Source organism: Rhinoderma darwinii, chromosome 12 (assembly GCF_050947455.1).
Source record: "Rhinoderma darwinii isolate aRhiDar2 chromosome 12, aRhiDar2.hap1, whole genome shotgun sequence".
Classification (NCBI taxonomy): Eukaryota; Metazoa; Chordata; class Amphibia; order Anura; family Rhinodermatidae; genus Rhinoderma; species Rhinoderma darwinii.
In genome coordinates, this window is record NC_134698.1 from 57,102,611 (window position 1) to 57,115,183 (window position 12,573).

The following is a 12,573-nucleotide window of genomic DNA, read 5'->3' on the forward strand; positions in this document are numbered from 1 at the left end:
TTTAGGTCAGGCGAGTTTACTGGCCAATCAAGCACAGTGATACATTGGTTATTAAACCAGGTATTGGTACTTTTGGCAGTGTGGGCAGGTGCCAAGTCCTGCTTGTCACGGTCTGTGGGTATGTGGCCAGCAAACTCGCCTGACCTAAACTCCATAGACAATCTATGGGGTATTGTCAAGAGGAAGATGAGAGACATCAGACCCAAAAATGCAGACGAGCTGAAGGCCGCTATCAAAGCAACCTGGGCTTCCATAGCACTCAGCAGAGCCACACTGTAACGTCTATGGCCGCGGTCCATCGTCCTGACTTACCTTCTGACGGCCATGGACGAGCGAGTTCCCGGCAGCATCTCCCTCCTGGGAGACGCCGGTACTCACTTCCTGGTCCGGACACTTTCTCCCGCAGGGTGCTCGCGCGGCCTTAAAGGGCCAGTACGTGCACAGTTGCAGAATACTGCAAATAGCCCAGAATGCTTAGGGACTATAAAAGGGGCTCTGCCCTCTCGATCATTGCCTGAGCGTTGTTGTGTTATCTTATCCTTGCAAATGGTCTCCTAGTGTTTTCCAGTTCCCAGTGTTACCCGTTCCTGCTGCCTGAACCCTGTATCCCGTGCTACCGTACCTCTGTGCCTTCAAGAGTTGGGGTCGTGTTGTGCCCTTCACTGCATCTATTGTGTCGCACCCCGCCGGGTGTCTGTCTACTGTCGGAGCCTCATCTTAGCCTGAATCCACCACTACTGTCTACATTGCCTCAGGTACCTTTTCTGAACCATAGACATTGCATTGTACGTGTTTGGCCAGCTGCTATCCCGCTACGCGGTACGACCCAGTGGGTCCACACACCGCGGCGTGACACACAGGCTGATCGCCTCCATGCCACGCCGTATTGATGCAGTAATTCATGTAGCGTCGGAGCCCCGACAAAGTATTGTGTGCATATACTGCACATACTTTTCAGTAGGCCAACATTTTCAGTATTAAAAATCATTTTTGAAACTTGGCTTATATAATATTCTAATTTTCTGAGACACTAAATTTTGGGTTTTCATTAACTTTTATCCATAATCAGCAACATTAAAAGAAAAAAATGCTGGAAATAGATCTCTCTGTTTGTAATGAATCTATATAATATATGAGTTTAATTTTTTTATTTGAATTATTGAAATAAATTTAACTTTTTGATGATATTCTAATTCATTGAGAAGTACTAGTATATATATGTGTGTGTGTGTGTGTGTGTGTGTGTGTGTGTGTGTGTGTGTGTGTGTGTGTGTATGTATATATATATATGTATGTGTATATATAGTGTGTCTGTATAGATACATACATTATACCCCATTGTACACTGAGAAAATGTCATACTGCTTTTCATTAGTAGCAGATCACCAAATTTGTATTATTGATTCTAAAGGCTATTTTACACTGGCCAATTATTGGGCAAACGAGCGTTCAAGGAATGCTCGTTCCCGATCATTGCCCTGTGTAAATAGCTGATCGTTTCGTTTTAAATGTGTAAAATATTATCGTTGTTGGCAGCACATCTCCTGAAATAATGATCGCTCCTCCCCATACTAGCTCCTTGTAAAAGAGCAAACAACCACCGATCAACGGGCGATCTTATTGATCGGCGCTCGTTGCACCGGGCAAGCTTGGCCGGTGTAAAATGACTCTTAGTGTGTAGAACTAGAATAAGGTATAATACTTTTTAGATTATCTCAGTTTCCTCTTATCATGGGGTAGTCTTTAAGTTGATGCAGAACAATTGAGCTCACGTTAATTTCTAAGATAGATGCCGTTGAAAGATTTAAGTTGTTTTAGGGAGTTTAGCAATAGTACTATTATAATAACTGTATTCAAACATGGAGAAGTCAAGATTGTAGACATTCATAAATTTTCTAAAAAGAATAGGAGGAAGCATTTCCAGGTAACGTATGCTAATGTCATCATTTGTACGGGATTCATTAGAATGATGTTTCATTGTGGGGTATTTTAAATTTTGGGGAGCGTCTATGGTCCTCAAAACAAAATCTGCATCCTCTGCTAGAGTTTCAAATTTTCCGATAATATCATATTGTATTTTGCATGGATCACAGAGTTGATACATAGGCTTCCAGTGAGTGTCCCTATAGAATGGATTTTCTTTATTAATGATAAAGCTGGCAAATTGTTCAAATGTAATGTCCGTCTTGGAAACGATGTTAAGTGCATTTCTGATCTGATTTGCAATGGTTTTACTGTAGTAAACATCATCAACATGAAGAAACTTGTCTCTGTAGGCAGAAACAACTCTCTCTAGGGGATCTCGAGTAAACATGACTTTAGTATAATTTGCGAGAAGCTCTTTCTGAAGAGTTGGAGGATATGAGCTTAACTTTATGAGTTGTTTTGAGGAATGTACCTTGTAATGTTTGAGCTCATCTGCAGTAAGGTCCAGAGATTCATTCAATAATAGAATTATTCTCTTCCAGTTAGAGCAGCCCACCTTGGGTACCTCACAATATATAAATTTATGGCTGTGTTCCACATATAATTGAGCAGCTACTTTAACGTTCAGCACAAAGGGTGAGTTGGTGAGATTGTTCCTCTCGCAGACAGATCTTACAATAGTCTTCCTGTGTTCCTGAGACTCCATATATGAATATCGCGGTCTAACTGCAACAGAAATACATATTATAACTATAAATAACATACTCTTTAAAATTCAAAGTAACATATAAGGCTCTGTTAACATATTCACCTCTTTGCCAAGGGTCTCAACTATTTTGACTAAAAGAATACAGCAGCATACAGTGATATACCGCAGCTTGCAGTCAAAATGACAGAAACCTTGATGGACCCCGTTATAAGTCAATAGGGTAAGTTGGTCACCATTTGGACCCATAGTACAAGGGATCTGACACAGCTTCATGATTTCAGTTCTAAACGAAAGATACAGTATGATGCAAGTGTGAACAGAGCATAAGTAACAAAACACCTCTCCGCTCTATAACAGTGGCTTTCCACGTAAAACAGCTAAGAAAAAAAATCAAAGGAGAGGAGCAAAAACAAAATCTTTATATCTCTCTTACCTGTAGGACTCAATCTGAATGAGAAAATAAACTACAACTAGGATGTGTGTGGCCAGACTTGTACATCACTCGAGACTTTAAACCACCCTCCCCACAAAAGTCATAGCCTAGCAACATCATAGCTGTAGTGTGAGCATAGACCCTCTCTCCCATCACCATACACCAGCAAGTCTGTATTACATGCTCCAGAAGTCACAGCAGCAATTCCTAAAACTTCCCACAGTAGTCAGAGTAGTGCCATCCCTTCCAGCTTTCCACCAGCATTGACAAGATTGCCTCCCTGCCTACTCCCTATAGTCACAGCAGGGCTCGATCTTCTCCTAACAGTCATGGCAAAGTCCCTTTTTTTCTTCCAGCAGTACCTCCCTTCTCATCACCTTGTGTCTATAGCTCCTATGCATATCTATATGTCTTAATGGTAACAGACTGTGTTATCTGATTCTGCAATCAAATTGCCATCCATCTGTCCCTTAAATTTTACTTAGGGTATGTGCACACGATAGCAGGCATTTACGTCTGAAAAGATAGACTGTTTTCAGGAGAAAACAGCTGCCTCGTTTCAGTCGAAATTGCTCCTCCTCGCATTTTGCGAGGCTTCTCTGGCAGCCGTAAATTTTGAGCTGCTCTTCATTGAGTTCAATGAAGAACGGCTCAAATTACGTCTGAAAGAAGTGTCCTGCACTTCTTTTGACGAGGCTGTATTATTACGCGTCGTCGTTTGATAGCTGTCAAACGACGACGCGTAAATGACAGGTTGTCTGCACAGTACGTCGGCAAACCCATTCAAATGAATGGGCAGATGTCTGCCGACGTATTGTAGCCCTATTTTCAGACGTAAAACGAGGCATAATACGCCTCGTTTACGTCTGAAAATAGGTTGTGTGAACCCAGCCTGATGGTATGTTCACACGATGAGAGGCATTTACGTGTGAAAAGACAGACTGTTTACAGCTGCCTCGTTTCACACGTAAATGCTCCTCCTCGTAATTTACGAGGCGTCTGAGACGCTCGTAAATCTTGAGCTGTGCTTCATTGAGTTCAATGAAGAACAGCTCAAATTACGTGGCAAAGAAATGCCCTGCACTTCTTTGCCGAGGCAGTCCATTTACGCGTCGTCGTTTGACAGCTGTCAAACGACGACGCGTAAATTACAGGTTGTCTGCACAGTACGTCGGCAAACCCATTCAAATGAATGGGCAGATGTTTGCCGACGTATTGTAGCCCTATTTTCAGGCGTAAAACGAGGCATAATACGCCTCGTTTACGCCTGAAAATAGGTCGTGTGAACCCAGCCTTACCCTTATATAGTAGGTTAGCAAGTAGTAGGGGGCAGATGGATGGCAATATAACTGCAGGATCAGACTACACAGAGTTTGTAGTCTGTTACCATGGGAAAATATAGATCTGCATAGGAGCTATAGATACAAAATGATAGAGGAGTTTTTATTAAGACTATTTGCAAAATTGTTTCATTTTTTTTTATAGGTGCTTTGAAACAATAAAAAAATTCCTTGCATAGGTAGAGCCTTCCCTTAATAACGACTTAAACTAATGTTAAGGGTAAGCTCACACGTAGCGTAAATACTGCAGATTTTCCGCAACTGCTTTTGTTTCGGAAAATCCACAGCATAATACGGTAGCAGCAGAGTGGATGAGATTTTTAGCAGAAAATCCGCTCATAAAGTTACCTGTGGTCTGGTTTTTTAATCCACAACATGTCAATTGTATTTGTGTAATCTCTGATATCTGCGCATGTGTCCTGTCTGGAGGCCGTGGAGCGGAGCTCGGGAACGGAGCTGGGTAAATACTTATTTTGGGGGGGAGGGGGCTGTGTATCTAAAACAGGGGGGATTGCTGTGTGGCACTATCTACAAGGTGGGCTGTGCATCTAAAACGGGAGGAGGGCTGTCTGGCAATATCTACAATGGATGTGTTTGGCATTATACAGGGGGTGGGCTGTGTGGCACTATACAGGGGGTGGGCTGTGTGGCACTATACAGGGGACGGCTGTTTGGCACTACAGTGGGAGGGCTGTTTGACACTACAGGGTGAGGGCTGTTTGGCACTACAGGGGGAGGGCTGTTTGGCACTATCTAAGGGGGCTGTATGGCACTATCTACAAGGGGGGATGTGGCACTATCTACAAGGGGGATATGCCATTTTCTACAAATGGGGGTGCTGTGTGGTACGGTCTACAAGAGCGGGGCTGTGTGTGGCGCTATCTACAGGGGCTGTGTTTGTGTGGCGCAATCTACAGGGGATGCAGTGGTACTATCGATTGGGCACAAATAGGGCATTATTACAGTGTGGGGGCACGGTTACTGATGGGGCACTTTTATTGTGTTGAACACTGAGGGATCATTATTACCATCTGGGGCACTGTGATTACGAGTTTGTTTAGAGGATGGGGTATACAGTAGGTGCGGAGAAAGCTGGGAAAGCGAGAAACCAACATGTCTGTGTGTCAAATTCTGCAGCGATGAGTCATGGCTGGAATAAGTAATCAGAGTGGTCTTAGTCGGAGAGAGAAAAAAAGTGAAACTGAATGACTCTAATCAGAGAAAACATCACCTGTGAGTCACTAGATATAAATGCGCTGTAATCACTTATATCGTCTGCAGAGCTCCTGTGTATAACTGACATCTACAGCTATATGGTATTAATATTATATGGTCTGCAGAGCTCCTGTGTATAACTGGTATTATTCAGTAACAGTATGGGGGTATTTTCAGTCACTATGTGGTTATGGTGTGACGGTATTATTCAGTAACATATGGGGGTATTATTCAGGCACGATGTGGTGGTATTATTCAGTAATAGTATAGGGGTATTATTCAGTAACGCTAGGGGGGTATTTAGTAACAGTATAGGGGTATTATTCAGTCACTATGTGGTTATGATGTAGTGGTATTATTCAGTAACAGTATATATATAGGTAGATATATATATATATATATATATATATATTATTTTTTGTGTGAGAGTGGGGACATATGCTTTGGGGCTTGCAACACTCCTAGACGCAGTAGAAATTAGTGATGTAGTTCTCTGCACACCGCCTTCTGAATAGACTGCATTATTGATAAAGTAATTCAGCATTTGGAGCCCCACTTTTATCTTTGCCCAGGGCCACACTCTAAAACCAGCCCGGCGACCGATTGGGTGGTGGCATTATACTCTTTTATGGGGCTTTTGTTTTTATGATGGAGTGGGGCGCCGAAAGAAAATTTTGCACAGGGCGCCATCTGCCCTAAGGCCGGCCCTGGCTGCAGCGGTCACATGGGATTAAATGTCATCCCAGGAGGCCAGGCTACAGGACGTCAGAGGGTAAGAATGTGTTTGTTTGTTTTTTTTAAAACATGCAGTTTTCCACAGCGAACATTCCAGCTGAAAAACGGCACCACAATTTGGTGCGATTTTTCGGCTGGAATTCCCTGCGGTCGCCAGGTATTCGCCCCATGTGAACTTAGCCTAATAATGTAAAAACCTCATCTGGTTTGTCCTGTGATTTACCAGTATCCCATTGTAGCCAAGGATCCTAAGGGTTGCAGCATATAAACAGATCATATAAACAGAACCACCCAAGCTCCCGAATCCCTACACAGACAGCACATAATATGTTTCTTGTTCCAACGCATCCCCCCTTGTATTGCATGTTTAAAACCCAAGGGTGCCCACATAGCGAAATTGTTGCAGATATTCTGCAGTGGAAAAATTTAGTACGTGCAAATTCTTGTGCGGATTTTGTGGATTCACAGTGGATTTCAACCATTCTAGATTATAAAAGGTGAAAATCCGCAGCATGCTCTGACAACCATGTGGAAAATGTGGCGCAGTATGTGGATGAGATTTGTTTAAATCTCATCCAAATGGCTGGTGCTATAATCCTCTGCAGATTTTACATGTGCAGATGGCCAAAAACGGAACAGATTTATGTGTATTCACCTCAAGCTTCCTGTTTCTTGGGGAACCAAATTTAAGTTTGTATAGCATAGACCTGCAATGTATTGTATCGCAGACAGAACTTCCTGTGAAAACCAAGTAATGATCATACAGACACTAAGGCCCCATGCACACGGGCGTAATTTCAAAGTACGGACCCATTCATTTCTATTGCCCACGTACACCTTCCCTTATATTTACGGAAAGGTGTCCGGGCCGTAGAAATGCTCCGCAAAAAATAGGACATGTCCTAATTTTTTATTTTAGAGACCGTGCTCCAATATTTTACAATAAGAGCATGGCCCGTAAATGCGGGTGACTGTCGCCGGCCTTTACCGTAATCACAAACCGGCATTATGACTACGGCAGTGGGCAGGGGGGCTAAGTCAAGAGGTTGCCAAGCAACCTGAACTAACATACATGCAGAAGAAAATAAATAAATAAAAAAATCCCCACAAACCTATTTAATACTAATTACGCTCTGTGTATGCAGTTACTACAGAAGAGTTCGGGGTATGTTCACACAGAGCGGGTTTAGATCTGGATTCTGCAGATTTCATTGCAGAAAATCTGAAGCACATTATAGTAGCAGCAGCGTATCCGCTCTGTGTGAGCATGCCCTTAATGTGGCTACAGACATTGAATATCTGTTGGCAGATTCTACCAAATTTAGTCTATGGAGGGGGTTTTGGAGTAAGGGTATGTATCCAGGCGTTTCTTAGACATCAGCGTTTTTGTTCACAAACAGAATTAGCAGGAAGGGGAAAAAAAACTTTTTTTTTACCAGTTTTTGTATTTGTTTCTCATCCATTTTTCTATCTATCAGTATTAATTGTATTCCACTATGTAATAAGTTTCTTATCCTTTTTTTACACAATGCCGCCCTTCACCATTTCCCTGACTAAGAAAAAAGATAGATGGAAAATAAGGGGATCCGTTAGCAATCAGCCACATGGGGGAAGGGATGCTGCGATTTCTAGGCTGACCAAAAAGACTGAATGAAGACTAGCCTAGCAAATTAGACACAAAAAGGGCATTTTGAAGTCCATTAAAATTAAAGGGATATGTTAACAACTAGTTTCTCATCCTTCTTTTCTATAAAAACCAAGATAAAAGATGTAGACATGAGAACATACTCTAAATTTTATTTAATATATGGTCAGGCTTCGGCCTACATCTTTCACATAAATGTACTGTAGATCTAGGAAAAGATTTAAAAAGAATTGTTTATTCTTTTACTGAATATGATTCTAGATTTAGACTGGTTAAACAAGTCAAACCATATTAGTGCCATGGCTTTGAAATCTAGAAACATTCGATCGTTAATCCGCTTCTAATAGACACAAATTCCTGAGCGATCTGGTGGGCGTTAGTAAATAAAAGAAAGTTAGTTTTTTTTCCCATCAATATCAAAGTATATTATTTAACAGGCAAATGTATAGCATTGTGTAAAGAACCTCTAGTGCCAAAAAACCTCTTTAAAAAGCTGGTCATAAATTTTATTCAAAACTTCAAAAGTGTATTGTGCTTTGTGCACTCACTTTGGGAACACAGGATAGTTACAAGGCACATTTTCTTTTAAATATAGTATTGACTAAAGGAGACCTGGCTGCATCACGAATGTTGATTTTTTTATTTGCATTGAGATACTTTTGTTTGACATTTTTACTTGGTAATCACTATTAAATGAGTTGTCTGGTTTAGAAAACCCATTTTCAAACTCATCTGTTGGCTAGAGTATGGAGTAACTACAAAGGGGGTTCTCACTTTGGAAGATCTAGTTAGTAAAACACAGAAAGGCCATGGAATTTAACAGAAACTGTTTAATGCTTAACCAGTTCAGGCCGGGCTATTTTGCGCCTTCAGGACCAGACACTGTTTAGCCATTTTTAGCACGTGTTAGTTAAATGGCTATAACTTTTTTATTTGTTGCGCTAATGATGTGATTTTTGCGACGTTTTTTTCCGTAGACAATGCAGGTTTCTTTTTTTATTGTTTTTATACACACCTTTTTTTATTATTTTAGAATTTTTATTCATAAAGTTTGAAAATAATAGTAAAAAAAAAACTTTTTTACGTTTCAGCAATTTTTTTTGGGTAATAACATACTTTTACCCTAAAATAGACCTTTTATTTGTAATCGTCATTGTTTACCGTAAATTTTAATATATTACATGTCTATATTAGGGTAATTGGGTCAGCGCTAGCGTTACAACAATGATTGGCGGCGGGAAAGTTTTTTTTTGGGGTGGGTATTTTATGTGTATTTATTATTTTATTTTTTTTTGCACTTGACTTTACTATTTTTTTATTACTATGGTCTGTCCCTCAAAGGTAAAAAGAAGACCTTTGGGGAACTTTTTTTCTTTCTTTTACACCAAATTTTTCCACTGTAACTGGGGCTGCACAGCAGCCCCAGTTACAGGGGAAATCAGCCCTCTTATAGTGACGATTGTCACTAACTGGGCTGTGCTGGGTCTAGTAAGACCCAGCAGCAGTCTGCCACTAACGACACCCGGCGATCATGTGACAAGTCACATGAACACCGGGAGGAATAGAGACAGCGCCGCTGCTGCTGTCTCTATTCCTATACACAGCGTTCATTGAGCACTGTGTATAAAGAGATCGGAGAAGACAGAAGCAACGAAAGCTGCTCCTATCTTCTCCTCAGGGTCCCCGACAGTCACTGACAGCCGGAGACCCGACATTCAACTGCCCGATCGCGCGGGCAGCAAGTTAAAACCCGAGCCGTAAAAAGTCTATGGCTCGGGTTTTAAGGACCCTGACCGCTGGCCGTAAAAATACAGCCATCGGTCGGAAACCAGTTAAAGGGGTTGTCCACTACCAGACAACTGACGACCTATCCACTGGATAGGTCATCAGTACATGATCTGTGGGGTCCGACACCCAGACCCCGCACCGATCAGCGGCTCCGGCTGCCTCCGGGCATCGGATGTCTATGCAGGAAGCAGATGGCTCCGGTCACGGAATAGTGGCCGACCTGCAGTACTGCAGCTCTGCTCCTATTCAAGTGAATAGGAGCAGAGCTGCACTTCCGCAGCACGGCCGCTATGCAATGTACGGAGCCAATTTCTTCCGTCTCTGTACATTGCATACTGTGCAATGACATCCGGTGCTTGCAGGCAACCGGCACAGCTGAATGGTGCGGGGTCTGGGTGTCGGACCGCCACAAATCATATACTGATGACCTATCTGGTGGATAGGTCATTGGTTGTCCGGTAGTGGACAACCCCTTTAATTTCTTCGGAGGGTATGCTGCAGGGAAATTAAACATTTTCTTGGGGCCCCACAGGTTACAGCTGATCAGTGGTTCTCTCAGCAGTGGATCATCCTGTGATCAACTTATGGTTAAAGGACCCTTCTAACAAACAGATTGTTCAAAGAAGACAACTCCTTTTAAAGTGGATGTTTGGATCAACCTGAAAATCTGTAATGTGCCAGGGTATGAATAGCTAAATACAGTCCTGAAAATATTTAAGCTGTAATCACACTGATATTGGCTAGGAGCACATAACTGCTGTAGTAGTTCTTTTATCTCTTACCATGATAACAGAATATCAATGTGCTCACAGAATACTGTTTTATCCTATTGACATTACTGCACTGAAAGGCTTCAGACTATCATTTGCTGCAGTCCCCAACCTTTGGCTCTCCAGCTGTTGCAAAACTAAGAACTCCAACATTCTCTGTCAGCAACAGGCTGCTAGGAGTTGTCGTTTTGAAACAGCTGGAGAGCCACAAGTTGGTGACCACTGTCCTAGTGGTAAGTTGTAAACAGTTCACCAGTTATAGTGTGAAATTTCATCACAAATTACATATTCATTGGTGTACACAGAAGGTATGGGAATCGAGCAAAGATCAAACAGGACCCCTCCATTAAGGTACAAGGTTTTGCCAACTAGGACTGAAAGGCCTGATGTTTGCTTTCCCCTTCCCCTCGTTTTTATGAACTTTGGGCCAATTTCCCAACCCCTTTTTGTTTGCTAACAGTGCAGTTCTTCTGGAGAAGAGATTCCTGCATAAGTTCACACGACCTAATAGCAAAGGAAATGGCCTCCCTCGCTCAAAGGGCCCCATAGCAGCCGCATGGTCTGCCTCTATAGTATGTACGCCCTTACATATTGGTTTAAATCTCTTACATATTGGTTTAAATCTCTTTACTATTTTTATCACTAGAAACACTTACCAATCAAAAAGTGATGTTGTCTCCATTTATTTTGTAAGAAAAAAACACAGAGGGCAAAAGAGATCACAAGAAGAATTACTTTTTGGTGCACTTTTCTCATTTTGGTCTGATGCACAATAATCCAATATAATGGTGGTCCTAAATGCTAAAGAAAGAAACAAGAATGAAATGAGTAGTAAGTAAAAAATTTTCATGTTATGACCAGTTTACATAACGTGTTTTGTTTACATTTTGCATGTACATTGGGAAAGCTCCCGACGTTCATGCTAAACCTGTCCATAGAGCTCTTTTGTCAAACACAGGTTAAATTCAAATCTCAGCCTTAGGGCGGTTTTATACGAACATGTAATACGTCCGCGCGTCGCACGGACCTATGTTAGTCTATGGGGCTGTGCAGACAGTCTGTGATTTTCACGCAGCGTGTGTCCGCTGCGTGAAACGCACGACATGTCCTATATTTCTACGCTGTTCGTGCATCACGCACCCATTAAAGTCAATGGGTGCGTGAAAATTCGCGCATCACGTACCCATTGAAGTCAATCGGTGCGTGAAAATTCGCGCAACAGCAGTAAGAAGTATGATTGAAAACAGAAAAGCACCACGTGCTTTTCTGTTTACAAACATACAAACAGTGTCATAATGATGGCGGCTGCGCAAAAATCACGCAGCCGCGCATCATATGGTGATGACACACGGAGCTGTAAATCCGCCCTAAAGGGTATGTGCACACGACCTCTTTTCAGACGTAATGGAGGCGTTTTACGCCTCGAATTACGCCTGAAAAGACGGCTCCAATACGTCGGCAAACATCTGCCCATTGCTTGCAATGGGTCTTACAATGTTCTGTGCAGACGAGCTGTCATTTTACGAGTCGCTGTCAAAATACGGCGCGTAAAATGACGGCTCGTCAAAAGAAGTTCAGGACACTTCTTGGGACGTTTTTGGAGCCGTTTTCTAATAGACTCTATTGAAAACCACTCCAAAAACGGCCGTAAAAAAACGCTGCGAAAACGCAGCTTAAAATGTCGTGAAATACGCGCGTTGATCAAAAAATGTCTGAAAATCAGTGGCTGTTTTCCCTTGAAAACAGCTCCGTATTTTGAGACGTTTTTGACTCTGCGTGTGAACATACCCTAAGAGGATCTGTCACCTCTCCTGACCTATCTGCATTAGTTAATACTTGTATTCCCCATGAAATAATAATTCTGGAGCATCGTTTCTTATAACACTGATTGTGTCAGTCCTCTGTTATTCCTCTTTGAAATTTATGAATAAATTGATAACCTTAAAACAAGGCCTTATAGATCCTTTAGTAGCAGGAACATATCATATTCATTCTTGGCTACTGAAGTGCCT

The 12,573-nt window shown here is 42.0% G+C and overlaps 1 pseudogene; it reads right to left on the bottom strand.

Annotated features, from left to right (window-relative positions):
* Positions 1 to 1,780: 1,780 nt before the first annotated feature.
* Positions 1,781 to 11,317, bottom strand: LOC142664437 (carbohydrate sulfotransferase 9-like; annotated as a pseudogene).
* Positions 11,318 to 12,573: the final 1,256 nt, after the last annotated feature.